Raw genomic sequence first — 14,074 nt, forward strand, 5'->3', positions numbered from 1 at the left:
TAATCATTTCACCATTGGAGAAGATTGGAAGGAGTCCTTTCTGCAATAAGGACACATATTTATCTGAATTTATGTTTCCATCACACTCCACCAACTCTGATTGACCATTACTCCAAATTGCTCCCCAGACCATCACAGAATAGCTGCCTTGTTTCAATGTTGGCAACAATCTTTTCAAGTCAAATTCTTGATTACAGAGTCTCCAGACCAATATTTGACCACTGACAGAAAATACAGCAAATCTGGACTCATTAGAGAATATGATAGTGTCCCAAAATGCTAGCGACTACTCCATCACCTCACTCACCTTAATGTTTCCTCCACTTGATATTGGCTGGTTGAAGTGGCTTCCTTCTTGCTGCTCTGTCATAGTAGCCAAGTTTGTGGAGATACCTGACAGCTGTTCTGAGACTGACATCAGCTTGTTCTGCTATGTTAGAGGCCTTGCAATGAGGATTATCCTCCACAAAGCAAAGGGTCCTGTCCGAAGGCCCTGGTCAACCTGGGAAAGGTGATGTAAACTCCTTCCTCTCTCTGGTGGATTGCACAATTACCCTATTAACTGTAGAAAGCGGGTTCCCAAGATTTTCTGCAATTTTACGCTAAGTCCACTTTCAGACTGAGCCACAATACGCATCTTTGAAATCTGAATAGGTCCAAGGCTTCTTTTGTACGTGACATGATTAAACAGTCACGTATAGAACTTGAAACATAAAAATGTCCCTGATTAAAAAATATAAACCTTTCCAAGTTAAAATAAGAATAATACAATGTTTATGGGTTTTTTATTTACTTCTATCATGTGTGTATATATATGTGTATATATATATCTTTATGTAGATATATGTATACATATATATGTGTGTGTGTCTGTACATATTTACTCACACACATACACACACATATATGTATATATATATATATGTGTGTGTGTGTATATATATATATATTAACAAATATGCGCATGTGTATATATACATATACTGGTGTGTGAGATGAAGGGGACAGTCACCTCAGGCTCAAATAAGGAACCCCAAACAATCCTGATTGAGAAAGCAAATATTCTTCGTACCACCATTGGGGTACATATTCAGAACAGTTGGTTCGCCAAGGCAACTTTTATTATTCTCACTCGCTTTTCCTCAAATTACCCTCTCTACTTCCATATTACCAGCAGAAAGACCATCCTGCGGCCAGATTCCCTATTTATGCATTGTTTCTGATATATTACGTCTAATTTTCTTTTGAAGCCTTTATTCGTTTAATAGTACTCACTTGATTGGTAAATTTAAGGTATAATTACAGAAATGCACCCTGCCGAATTTGTTTCCTTATATATTTTTATGGAAAAATAGATTCTTTTTATTTCTACAAATAATTTCCATGTGGTGTGGATTACAATTATCTCGGGGTTTGTGATGAAATTTTTGGAGTGGAATTTCGGAGAATTCACACGCTGGGGTTGTATTTCCCCATGGCTTTCAGAAAAATTAGTATTTTTAAATGAAATTTCCACAAATAACTTTCAGATGATTTTAATGACAGAGATTAGTGACACTCTCTCGGTTACGACGACGAGGATTCCAGCCGACCTCATCAACGGATCAGCCTGCTCGTGAAATTAATGTGCAAATGGCTGAACACTCCACACTGCCTTTAATATAGTTCTCGGTAGGATTTAGCATGTGACAAGGCTAGCGTTTTGAATTACAGGCAAAACTCATTTTTACCAGGTAAGTGGACTAGAACAACATGAAATAAAGTATCTTTCTCAAGAGCACAACGCACAACCGGGAATCGAACTCTCAGCCTCACAGCCTTGCGCCGAATACCCTAAACACTAAGCCACGTACCTTCACAGATTTAGATTGAAATGATATAGAAATTTAATGTGGAAAGAAATGGTGAGAAATGGATATTTTTAGCTGATAAGGCCCTATAAATTTGAAACATGTCCACTAATCTCACTGGTTATCTTCTATATTTATTCAAAGAGAGAGAAGGAAAGAGAGAGAGAAAGAAAGAGAGAGAGAGACTGAATGAAACAGACATAGATTTAAAGAGAGGAACTGCAGAGGGTGAGGGAGAATATGTGTAGGCAAGAGAAACAGAGAATGAGAAAAAGAAAGCGAAGAGAGAAATAAGTAGAGAGAGAAGGGAGAGAATCGGTTGAAAATTGCAGAAGTCGAAGAGAGAGAATTGGTTGAAAACTGCAGTTTTTAGAGAAAAACCCATGTGAAAGAACTTTTCCGGCTCTCTCAGTGCTTGACCATCCTTGGCACATAAGTAATATTATGTAAAGTTTGGTGAAAATCGGTTGAAAACTGTAGAAATGCATACGTACTACACACACACACACACACACACACACATCCTTTGTTTTATATATATAGATAGGATAATCAGTTGGCACAATCGTTAGAGAGGTGGACAATGCACTGTAGTATTTATACTATCTCTTTGCTTTCTAAGATCAAATCTTTCCCCACCAATGTTCACTTTGCCTTTCAGCATTTTGAGATTGATAAAATAAAGTACAAGCTCGAGACGATTCATCTTATTCTCTTTATTCTTTCTTCTTTTCTCTTTCAAAATTGGCTGTGTTATTTTTTTAGATGGATGTGGAGAACAACCGTATCACTTTCCTTCAAGATCACCATTTTCAATCTATCACAATTGAAGAATATGAACCTCGATGATTTGTCATTAGCATGTAATATAATTATGATGTTGTGAACGAGAGATACTGCGGTATGCGTATCCTGCATGCGTAAAACTCATACTGAGCATTTTCCCTTGGTCATATTGCTGATATGGATGAAGAATGTCTATTCTCTTTCTCTCTCCGTCTCTGGCTCTTTTTCAGTGTTTATCTCTCTCTCTCTCTTCTTTTTTTTCTCTCTCTCTCTCTTCTTTTTTTTCTCTCTCTCTTTCTTTCTCTCTCTCTCTCTCGCTCTTTCTTTCTCTCTCTCTCTCTCTCTCTCTCTCTCTCTCTCTCACACACACACACACACACACACACTCTTACTCATCCACTCTTTCCCGTCATGTGCCATTCCTTCGAGCCATGATATGAAGATTCTAAATTATCGTTTTATGTTTTAAATATCCTTCGAAACAGTTTATATTTATTATCTCCATGGGTAATCTTGATAATCTCAGTTTATCAAATTTTTTCAGCTCACTTCGTTCCATATGTGAAACTACTATTTATCGCTTGGTATTTCACTACCACTTATAGCTTGGGTTTTCATTGTTTTATGTCCATTCCTATCTATCAGTAGACATCAGGTTTTGTGCAGTTCTATATTTAAGAGATGGGGAATTATGTACATTATATACATTATTTAAATTTCACGGATATTTATCCACATCTTGTTTGTTGTTAACACAACGTTTCAGCTCATGTACCCTCCAGCGTTCATCAGGTGTCTTGGGGAAATTTCGAACCTGGGTTCTCATTCCTAAGGGATTTTTGGATGTTGGTGTTGTTGTTGTTGTTATTATTATTATTATTATTATTATTATTATTATTATTATTATTATTATATTATTATTATTATTATTATTCAGGCCACTGCCTGGAATCGAACGCGGAATCTTGGGGTTAGTAACCCGCGCTCTTAACCACTACTCTACAAGCCCGTGGTTTTGTATTTTCTATTACTATCTATCCTATCATTAGACATGAGCTAACGTACCTATGTGAAGGCTCGTGACCTAGTAGTTAGGATGTTGCGCTCAGGAACATAAGATCGTGGTTTCGATTCTCGGACCAGGTGGTACGTGTTCTTGGGCTCCAGTCTACTCATGTTGTTCGGCTCTACTCAATTATAAATAAGTTCCAGCCATAGCTGGGAAGTTGACCCTACGACGAACATACGTCCCATCTAGGATGTGTGGTGTTGTAATCTCAGCCCCATATACGCCGTAGAAACCGAGTTAAGCTCCAACCTTATGAGCCCTAAGACTTATGACTGACCTAAATTGTAAGGGACCAGTAACATACTGGTACCTTACTAATTTTATTTTTATTGTCGACGTATCTACGAAATTCTCCTTGAACCTTTCATCCTTTTGGGGTCGATGAAATTAAGTTGGGAACTAGGACGATGAATTGGCGGAATTGGTGAACAAAAAAAAATGTTTAGCATTATTTATGGTGACCGGTTTTACGTTCTTAGTTCCGATGTCAGTGATATGAACTTACCTGTATCTAAATGACAATAGTGTGGAGGCAGATGGCCTAGTGGTCAGAGCAGTGGACTCGCAGTCGAAGGATCGCGTGTTCGAATCTCAGACCGGGCGATGTATGTGTTTATGAGCGAAAACACCTAAGCTCCACGTGGCTCCGGCAGAAGGTAATGCCGAACTTCTGCTTACTCTTTCACCACAACTATCTCTCACTCTTCCTCCTGCATCTTGCAGCTCACCTGCGACGGACCGGCGTCCCGTTCAGGTGGGGAACCTATACGCTAAGGAAGCCAGGAAACCGGCCCTTATGAGCCAGGCGTGGCTCGAGAAGGATCAAAGAAGGAACAAATGACAATATAGTGTCTTCTGCAAAGGCGGCGAGCTAGCAAAATCATTAGTACGCTTTGTCCCCCAGTTTTGGGGGACAGGTCAATTGAGTTTGTTTTTTAATCATAGTTCTAAATTTTTACCCCACCATCATGGAGAAAATACAACAAAATACAGTGACGTTCATATGTGAAAGAGGGATGAGCGCGAGGAACGTCACCAAACGTCAATGAAAGAGAGTGCGAGCGTGCGCAGGGACATCGGGCTGAAAAAGAACAGACGACAGCTGTATTTTTGTCGCAAAAAAGAACAAAAAGGTCAACAGAGCCATTTTTTTGGAGAAGGATCACTTAGGAGATCTTCAGAAAAGTAAAGCTCTGTTTTTGACAACATTGTTCGAAATAAAAACACCATCAACAACCACAATAACAACAAAAAAATAAAGGTGATAACAACAACAACGATGACAAAAACAATGAAGGAACTGAGACACAAACCGGTGTAACAGCTTGGAAAAGCTCTTCTAAAGTTTCTTTCGCTGGAGCAGCCAAGTCAGCTCTTCAGAGAATACAATTCTCTGAAGATGAACTTTAAAATGCTAGTCGAGAGAAACGGAATAGCTGATTAACCGAGATAATCCAGGATACGATATACCGTATAGTGATGTACCATACAATCGGTTTAAAGCCTCCAGTTTGTGTAGTAGTGATCAAGGCAGCTGGTTTCGAGCCTGTATTCAGGAGCTGGATCGCTACAATACACAGTGACATCTAATCACTGGTCAGAGTAAACGGTCACCCCTCAGAGCCGTTCAACATCATGCGCTCGGTCTGGTAAGGTTGTCCCCTCTCGTCTCTCTTATACGCACTGACTCTCGAGCCACTGCTACACAAACTGGGGGCGTTAAGAGGAAACGTGACCGACGTGCTCGCCGCGAGATTGGCACTCGGCCAGTTCTTCAACGAGAAACACGAAGGTTGTGTTGTCAGAGCTAAGGCACGAGCACTTTGACACGAAAGGACAAAAGCCGAATGGCGGAGGCACGGCATGGCAATAAATCATGATCCGATCCTTGCCGGACCACGAAAGGCAAATGACAACTGAGACGGATGTGTGCGGCCTTTCATTGGCGCTTCGCTCAACTGTTCGCGAGCAGCGGTCAGTCGGGTCGCAGGATGGATTTCACGTCCTACCTCGACGGGCTGCCGCGGCTCTCAGCGACGAGTGTGGAGCGCTGTGAAAGGCCGATAACAGCCTTTAAAATACGGGAAACAATGGGTAACTGCACCTGGTAAATCGCCTTGTTTGGATGGTCTGCCCTACGAGCTTTACACTTACATGCCAGACTTGTTCAGCGACCTCTAAGCAAACGTTTATCGCAACTGGCAACAGAATAGGAGAATTCCCAGATTTGTGAGCCGAGGAGCGGTGGCGTTGTTGGACCCGAACAAGGGGGATTGTATTGACAACTTTAGTCCCATAACTCTGCATTCAGCAGAGTTCAAAATTTTGACCAAGGTGTTAGCTAGGAGGCTGGCGCTTGTGCCATCCCGAAAAGAGCCATCCTCGATAACTTTCACCTCATGCGATACATCATAGAGAAAGTGGCTAAAGAACCTGGCGAGAGTGAGGCCCTGGTCAATTTAGATCAGTCTAAAGTTTTCGGAAGGGTCGACCATCTAAACCTAGCGGCGATGATCAAGGCAGCTGGTTTCGAGCCTGTATTCAGGAGCTGGATCGCTGCAATGCACAGTGACATCTGATCAGTGGTCAGATTGAACGGTCACCTATCAGAGCCGTTCGACATCATGCGCTCGGTCTGGTATGGTTGTCCCCTCTCGTCTCTCTTGTACGCACTGACTCTCGAACCACTGCTACACAAACTGAAGGCGTTAAGAGGTATCTTGCGTGACCTAAGATGTGGGAAATACATGTCGACCTATACCGACGACGTCATCGTAATGGTGTCGGATCATAAGAAGATAAGCTAGTCGCTCTTTTCCGGAGAACTTTCGGGCCGGATGATGGATAGTTTCCAAAAATCAGTACTACCGTGGAGATGAATTTTACAGGCACGAAAGTGCCATCAGCCGAGCATGTCCGAGCGCGTGCAGGACGACAAGACAGTCCTACATGTACTCGTCCACTGCCCGAACATTGCTGACCTGTGGATTTATGTGGAAGACCTGCTGTAGTGTGTGGGACGGTTCCAGCTATCAACTGAATCCATCGTAAAGATCGCCTCGCCGCCTTCCTTTAAAAGGAAAGGCTGTTTTTATATGCCTGGTGGCCATGGCGAAAGAGGTTTATGGTGGAAGAGATTGAAGGAGCTGAAGACAAACACTTTTCTCTTTGGCCATTCCCTGATGAACTTCTTCAAATTTCACTTGAAAAGGAAAATAAAGGCAGAGAGGGAAGTGTTGTCTTCTCGCCAATCTACTGAAAGGTGGATGAAAGTGGCGAGAATGGTACAAGTGAACGGGCCTGCCCTAAGCAAATACCTGTAGTTGGAAAAAAGGAAAGAAAAAAGGCACCTATCCCAAAAGTCAGGGTACCCATGGGTTTTTCATGGGTTTTTTTCCATGAGCAGCCCTAATACGTCTCCTCCATATTGATGGTAATATATTGTTTTTTTTCTAAATGTTGTTAGTTTTGTTTACACACAAATCTATCACAACACACACTTACACACATACACACACACACACACACACACACACACACACACACACACACACACACACACACACACACACACACACACACACACACACACACATTCTTTGTTTTGTCCTGTGCTTTCCATAATGTGTTACCTAATGTAAACCCTTGTGATAAAGAAATTATTATTATTATTATTATTATTATTATTATTATTATTATTATAATAATAATAATAATAATAATAATAATAATAATAATAATAATAATAATAATAATAGGATTGAGGTAACTCTTCCCGAAGGTATACAGAAGCAAAACAAAAAAAGAAGAGTGCCATTGTTATCAAGTGAACGATATTTCGGCATCTAGCGAGCCTTCCACAGGTTCAAAAAATAAACTTGTCAATATTACCAAAAATGAAGTAGATTGACAAGTTTATTTTTTGAACCTGTGGAAGGCTCGCTAGATGCTGAAATATCGTTCACTTGATAACAATGGCAATCTTCTTTTTATTTTTTTATTTTTTTGCTATTATTATCATTATTATTATTTGAAAACTGTTGTATATTCCTTTAGTTAGAGGGTGTTGTCTTGAGCTTTGCTGTGAAAATGCTTTCTCAAAACTCAAAAAAAAATCTTACTTAGATACCTTGCAGAATACAGAATGGCATATTTCTGCTCGTCGACAATTCATGCCATAGTTCCAAAATCCTTCAACATTTTAGGTAGCTGTTTGGCTGTTGTTAAAAGTACACTAATTACCACGGAACAATTGTCTTCCACAATCTCATCTCTTTGGCAAGGTCTTGATATTTCTCACTTTTCTTTATTTATTTGGTATCCTGTGTTATAATATGGCATTGCAAAATATACGATCTTACACTGTTAGTATTCGTTTAATTCTCTACAGTCATATCTGTCGCTATTGCTTCAATATTACGCTCAGTCTTTAAGAAGAAATCTCATCTCATAAAATTCTGTAATTATTATTTACCACCACATACTCCAGCTCGTATTCATACCACTTTTCTGTCACATTGAATCCATACATTCGGCTTACATCCCGACACAGTCATAGCAGCGTTTACTACATTCAGTTCAGACGTGGTTCATACTTTCATATCTTTTTCCACACATTTTGCGTTTGCTCTCTGGCTGAGTTTTAGCAATCTTTGCCTTTATCAAATTCGTGCCCATACTTTTTTTCCAAATGGCTATTATTATTTTTTTTATTGTTCATATACGCACACACAGATTAGACTGTTAGAAAAGAAAAATTCCTAACATCGGGCTACAAGTAACCTTTGATGCTAAGAACCCTCCAAAGTATCCTTGCTGTCCCTAATAACACTATTTTCTAGAGCTATACTAGACTGGGTTTTATGCCTATTTCCTCTATCCGTCTGTTCAAATCTTTAGGAATTTTTGTTAACGTTATTGTTGCTTTGTTTTATACGAGCGGTAACAGCAAGTCGGACGTTTTACTATGGGTGTTATTCGTAATTTGCAATGATACAGTATATGTGAAAGAGCTAAAATTTGTTGTTGTTGTTGCTGTTGCTGTTGTTATTGTTACTATTATTAAACCGGTGAGCTGGCAGAACCGTTAGCATGACGGGCAAAATGTTAACGGCATTTCGCTCATCTTTACTTTCTGAATTAAAATTCCGCTGAGATCGACATCGCCTTTCATTCTTTCGGGGTCGATAACATAAGTACCAGTTCAGCACTGGGTTCGATGTATTCGACTTACACATATACACACCTCACAAAAAAAAATTACTAATCTTGTGACAAAATTTGAAACCATTATTATTGTTATTGTCAGGTTCGTTCGTATTCCTCCTAGAATTTATGTGGGTAGCGGGTTACTACTTGTAACCTTAGGTATCCACAAGCTTTCAATGGTATCCCTCCTGATAATCTTTCCTTCTCTAAGGGGCAAACAACAGCCAAACAGCTACCTAAAATGTTGAAGGATTTTGGAACTATGGCATGAATTGTCGACGAGCAGAAATATGCCATTCTGTATTCTGCAAGAACTAAGATTTTATTAAGCGTATGATATTTCTGTTTCATGAATTATCAGGTGTTTTCAAATTTACTTTGCTTTTTTTATGATGTGGGTAGTAAAATACTTTGTGGTTGTGACGCTTTGGGAGCTTCCTAGTATTTGGCCATAGTGTTTAGGAGCGCATTTTCGTACTGTACCCAGAGCACCGCTGTTTACAGGTACAGCTATTGTTCTTAGATACCATATCTTTGGGATCTTCCTTTCAAGGTCTTTGCATTTAATTTTTCAAATAATTTTACAGAAGTGTCGCAGTCTGCTGGGATAGCCATCTCTATGAGCAAATGTCTTTCGTCAACGTGATTTTCACCGCAATATCTGGTTTATTGACTTGCATAGCACGATGTTTTTTTATATAAAGGTCCCATTATTATTTCGCTTGTATCATCATCATCATCATCATCGTCGTCGTCGTTGTTGTTGTTGTTGTTGTTGTTGTTGTTGTTGTTGTTGTTGTTGTTGTTGTTGTTGTTGTTGCTGCTGCTGCTGCTGCTGTTGTTGTTGTTGTTGTTGTTGTTGTTGTTGCTGTTGCTGTTGTTGTTATTGTTACTATTATTAAACCGGTGAGCTGGCAGAACCGTTAGCATGACGGGCAAAATGTTAACGGCATTTCGCTCATCTTTACTTTCTGAATTCAAATTCCGCTGAGATCGACATCGCCTTTCATTCTTTCGGGGTCGATAACATAAGTACCGGTTCAGCACTGGGTTCGACGTATTCGACTTACACATATACACACCTCACAAAAAAAAAATTACTAATCTTGTGACAAAATTTGAAACCATTATTATTGTTATTGTTGATTTGACTCAGGTTCGTTCGTATTCCTCCTAGAATTTATGTGGGTAGCGGGTTACTACCTGTAACCTTAGGTATCCACAAGCTTTCAATGGTATCCCTCCTGATAATCTTTCCTTCTCTAAGAGGCAAACTTTCTGCAGAAGCTCTACAGGACATTCTGTTCGTATCTCCGTCAACCATGTGTCTACATCTCTACTCACAGTTCCCAATGCACCGATTATTATAAATACAACCATTACAGTTTTCATACTCCAAATTCCTTGCAATTTTAAGTTTCAAGGAATTGTAATTTAAAAATTTTTCATCCTTTTTTTTTTTACAATACAGGAATCAAACGGACGTGATGAATCAATTAGTAAGCAACTTCGCTTTTCCTTGTCTATTACTGCTAGGTCTGTTTTATTTTCTGTTTTCTTATCTGTTTGATTAGCAATTCCCATAAAATTTTGCATTTCTCTGACTCCAGCACTCTTTCGACCCGATAATCATACCATGTACCTCCAGCTTCAAATCCTCATTTCTGACAAAAATTCTAGTGTAAAACTTTCACAGATTGGTCATGCCTCCATTTCCTATATTCACCTTGGGCCAACTGGAGACATTCTGCAACAGTGTGTACCACTGTGCTATAATAAAACACAGAGCACCGCTGTTTCTTTTTTAATTTCCCCTTTTTCAACCAAGCCCAGGACTTTGTTCCTCATACATCCTTAGTGGCTTTCCAAAACTGACCACACAAAGGTTTCTCTTTAATTTCTTTAACATGCTCTCTTTGAATTGCCTTCTTGTCCTTTTCTCTTTGATCACCTAATCCTTGTTCACTGTCTTTAATAATTTCTCGGTGTTGTTCTGTAAATATTTTAGTAGGCTTTTTCTTTCCATCTGTTTACACTCTTCCATAACAATTAATCTCCTTCCACCCTAGTCTCTCTTCAAGTACAACCTATTCATATCAGCATTCGGATGGTAAGCTCCATACATTATCAACAGCTTTCTGATTTTTGTTTTTTGTTTGTTTGTTTTTTTTGTAAGCTTCTCTGCGACGCTTTTGGTCCAACCTACAATTCCAATTCCATATCTGATTACCAGTTCTGATCTTATATTTATTACTTCAATAACATCCCCTTGAAATAGACCACCTCCAATGTTAATTTTCTCTTGTCTTTGTTTTCCTCCAATTAATTCAGTATTCTTTAACTTTTATGAACTATTTTTCATACTTTCCTTAACAATTTTTCCGTATTTTCTGCCACTGTAAATATGTTCATTGCTTTACTTATCCAATTGTGCGGTACCATATCAAATGCTTTTTTGTGATTCAACCATGCTGCATTCAGTACCGTCAATCTGCGTCTCCAGTTTTTTTTTTTTTTTTTTTTTGCCTACAAGGGGCTAAACATAGAGGGGACAAACAAGGACAGATAAAGGGATTAATCGATTACATCGACACCAGTGAGTAACTGGTACTTATTTAATCGACCCCGAAAGGATGAAAGGCAAAGTCGACCTCGGCGGAATTTAAACTCAGAACGTAACGGCAGACGAAATATCTATTTCTTTACTACCCACAAGGGGCTGCACACAGAGGGGACAAACAAGGACAGACAAACGGATTAAGTCAATTATATCGGTCCCAATGCGTAACTGGTACTTATTTAATCGACCCCGAAAGGATGAAAGGCAAAGTCGACCTCGGCGGAATTTAAACTCAGAACGTAGCGGCAGACGAAATATCTATTTCTTTACTACCCACAAGGGGCTGCACACAGAGGGGACAAACAAGGACAGACAAACGGATTAAGTCAATTATATCGGTCCCAATGCGTAACTGGTACTTATTTAGTCGATCCCGAAAGGATGAAAGGCAAAGTCGACCTCGGCGAAATTTGAACTCAGAACGTAGCGGCAGACGAAATAAGCATTTTGTCCAGCGCGCTAACGTTTCTGCCAGCTTGCCGCCTTTTCAGTTTCTGATTATCATTTTTATCAATTAATTAGTGCTATTTTGTTTCTCTTCTTTGTTTCTTACAACCTTTCTGTTTTTCTGGAAGTAGATTGTTACTTTCCAGATGATTATATAACTTTTCCGTCAACGCAGCAGCCATAGGTTTCACATTATTGAAAAACAGATTTTATTATTATCACTGTTATTAACTTCTTTCAATTTTGTTTCCGCTTCTTACCGAGTGTATTCCGAAGACCATGGGCATAGAAACTCACTGGTAGGCCATCAAAATAAGCACACCAGATTGTTCATATACAAAGTCATGGGATAGGAAAAAAGGAAGAAAGACAGAGGAAAGAAAAAATGAATAAGGAAAACAAAGAAACTAAATGAGGAAAGCGACAATGCCCTTCTCAATACGTGTGACGTACCAGGCTAAATCAAGAAACAAGTAGAGTCAATAATATATTGAAACACAAACAAATAAACTCATCAGGGCTGCAAGTAAGATTGTTGCAGAAAGGACGGGATTGAAGATCAATGAGAACAGAATATTGACGTAAAGAAAAAGAAATAAACAACCTTGGTGGGAAAGGAGAATATCAGAAGATATAAGCTCCATGGATAGTGTAGTGTTGATGCTTAACAGGAAAAGAAAAGGAGAATTGAAGAATGATAGAAATTTGAAAAATTGAAGAAGTATGGTCTTGATACAAAAGGATTGAATATTGTGATTGAAGAACAGAAGCAGCGCCTATTTGCAAAGAAAACAAAACTAACTAGGTTTGAGTAACAGATTAAACAATACCGGTAAAACTGATTATTTAGAATCGAGTAAAACAGATTTTATCAAGAAATTAACGAGGATTTAGCATGCAAAGATTAGTTCCTGATGCAGACGGTTTTGGGGTGAGATATGGAGTACAAACAATACAATACCGGAGCTGAATGACACTGCAGTCTGAAACAGACACTTTCTTACCCTCAGCAAGAGGTTATCCTTATTATAAGCAAAACGATGAGCAATTGGAAAGTAGCAGGACCTGATGGTGTACAGGGATTTTGAATAAAATCATTTTGGTATGGAGCCGAAATCATAAACAGGCAAAAGCAAGAATTGGTGAGTATGAATAGGAAAACACGGAAATTTTTTATAGTGTTCGGAGCATTCCATCTCAAGAGTGACACTGATAGGTTGTACTTGACCAGAGGAAAGGGCAGCAGAGGTTTGACCAGTTGTCAAAATTGTGTTGAAGTAGAGGAAAACAGGGTGGTATGTAAAAAAAAATGCTGTGGAACTGTTGATGATACATGTGAAGAAGTCCGGCATCATCAAGATTGATAATTGTGTAAAGAAAGTGAATTTAAAAGAGGAATTTTAAAGAGGAAAATTTTAAAGAGGAAAATTTAAAGAGAAAAATGTAGTGTCAGTTTGCAGGAGATACGATCTCCAAGACAGATACAGCTGGCCGGTGGTTATATATACGGAGGAATAAGGCGGCGAGCTGGCAGAAACGTTAGCACGCCGGGCGAAATGCTTAACCGTATTTCGTTTGTCGTTACGTTCCGAGTTCAAATTCCGCCGAGGTTGACTTTGCCTTTCATCCTCTCGGGGTTGATAAATTAAGTGCCAGTTACGCACTGGGGTTGATATAATCGACTTAATCCCTTTGTCTGTCCTTGTTTGTTCCCTCTGTGTTTAGCCCCTTGTGGGTAGTAAAGAAATATATATATACGGAGGAGTGACCTGAAGATATTGATGGAAACAGAAGCAATTATATCCGCGCTACAAGAACAAGCATTGAGGCCAAACTATGTGGAGTACGGAATTGATAACACAACTGAGAGCGACAAATGCTCTGCGGAAATTATGCCCTAGAAAGTTCAAAGGTGTGGTGTGCCGTAATCCCAGAGGCAGTTACTGAGAATGAAGATTGCAAAATCCTGTGGAATGCAATTATTCAGCGTGACTAGTAGGATATTATTATCGTTATTATCATTAATATTAAGGCGGCGAGCTGGGAGAATTGTTAGCACACCGGGCAATAAGCTTATCGGCTTTTCGTCCGTCT

The sequence above is a fragment of the Octopus sinensis genome, linkage group LG5 (genome assembly GCF_006345805.1).
Source record: "Octopus sinensis linkage group LG5, ASM634580v1, whole genome shotgun sequence".
NCBI classification, from domain to species: Eukaryota; Metazoa; Mollusca; class Cephalopoda; order Octopoda; family Octopodidae; genus Octopus; species Octopus sinensis.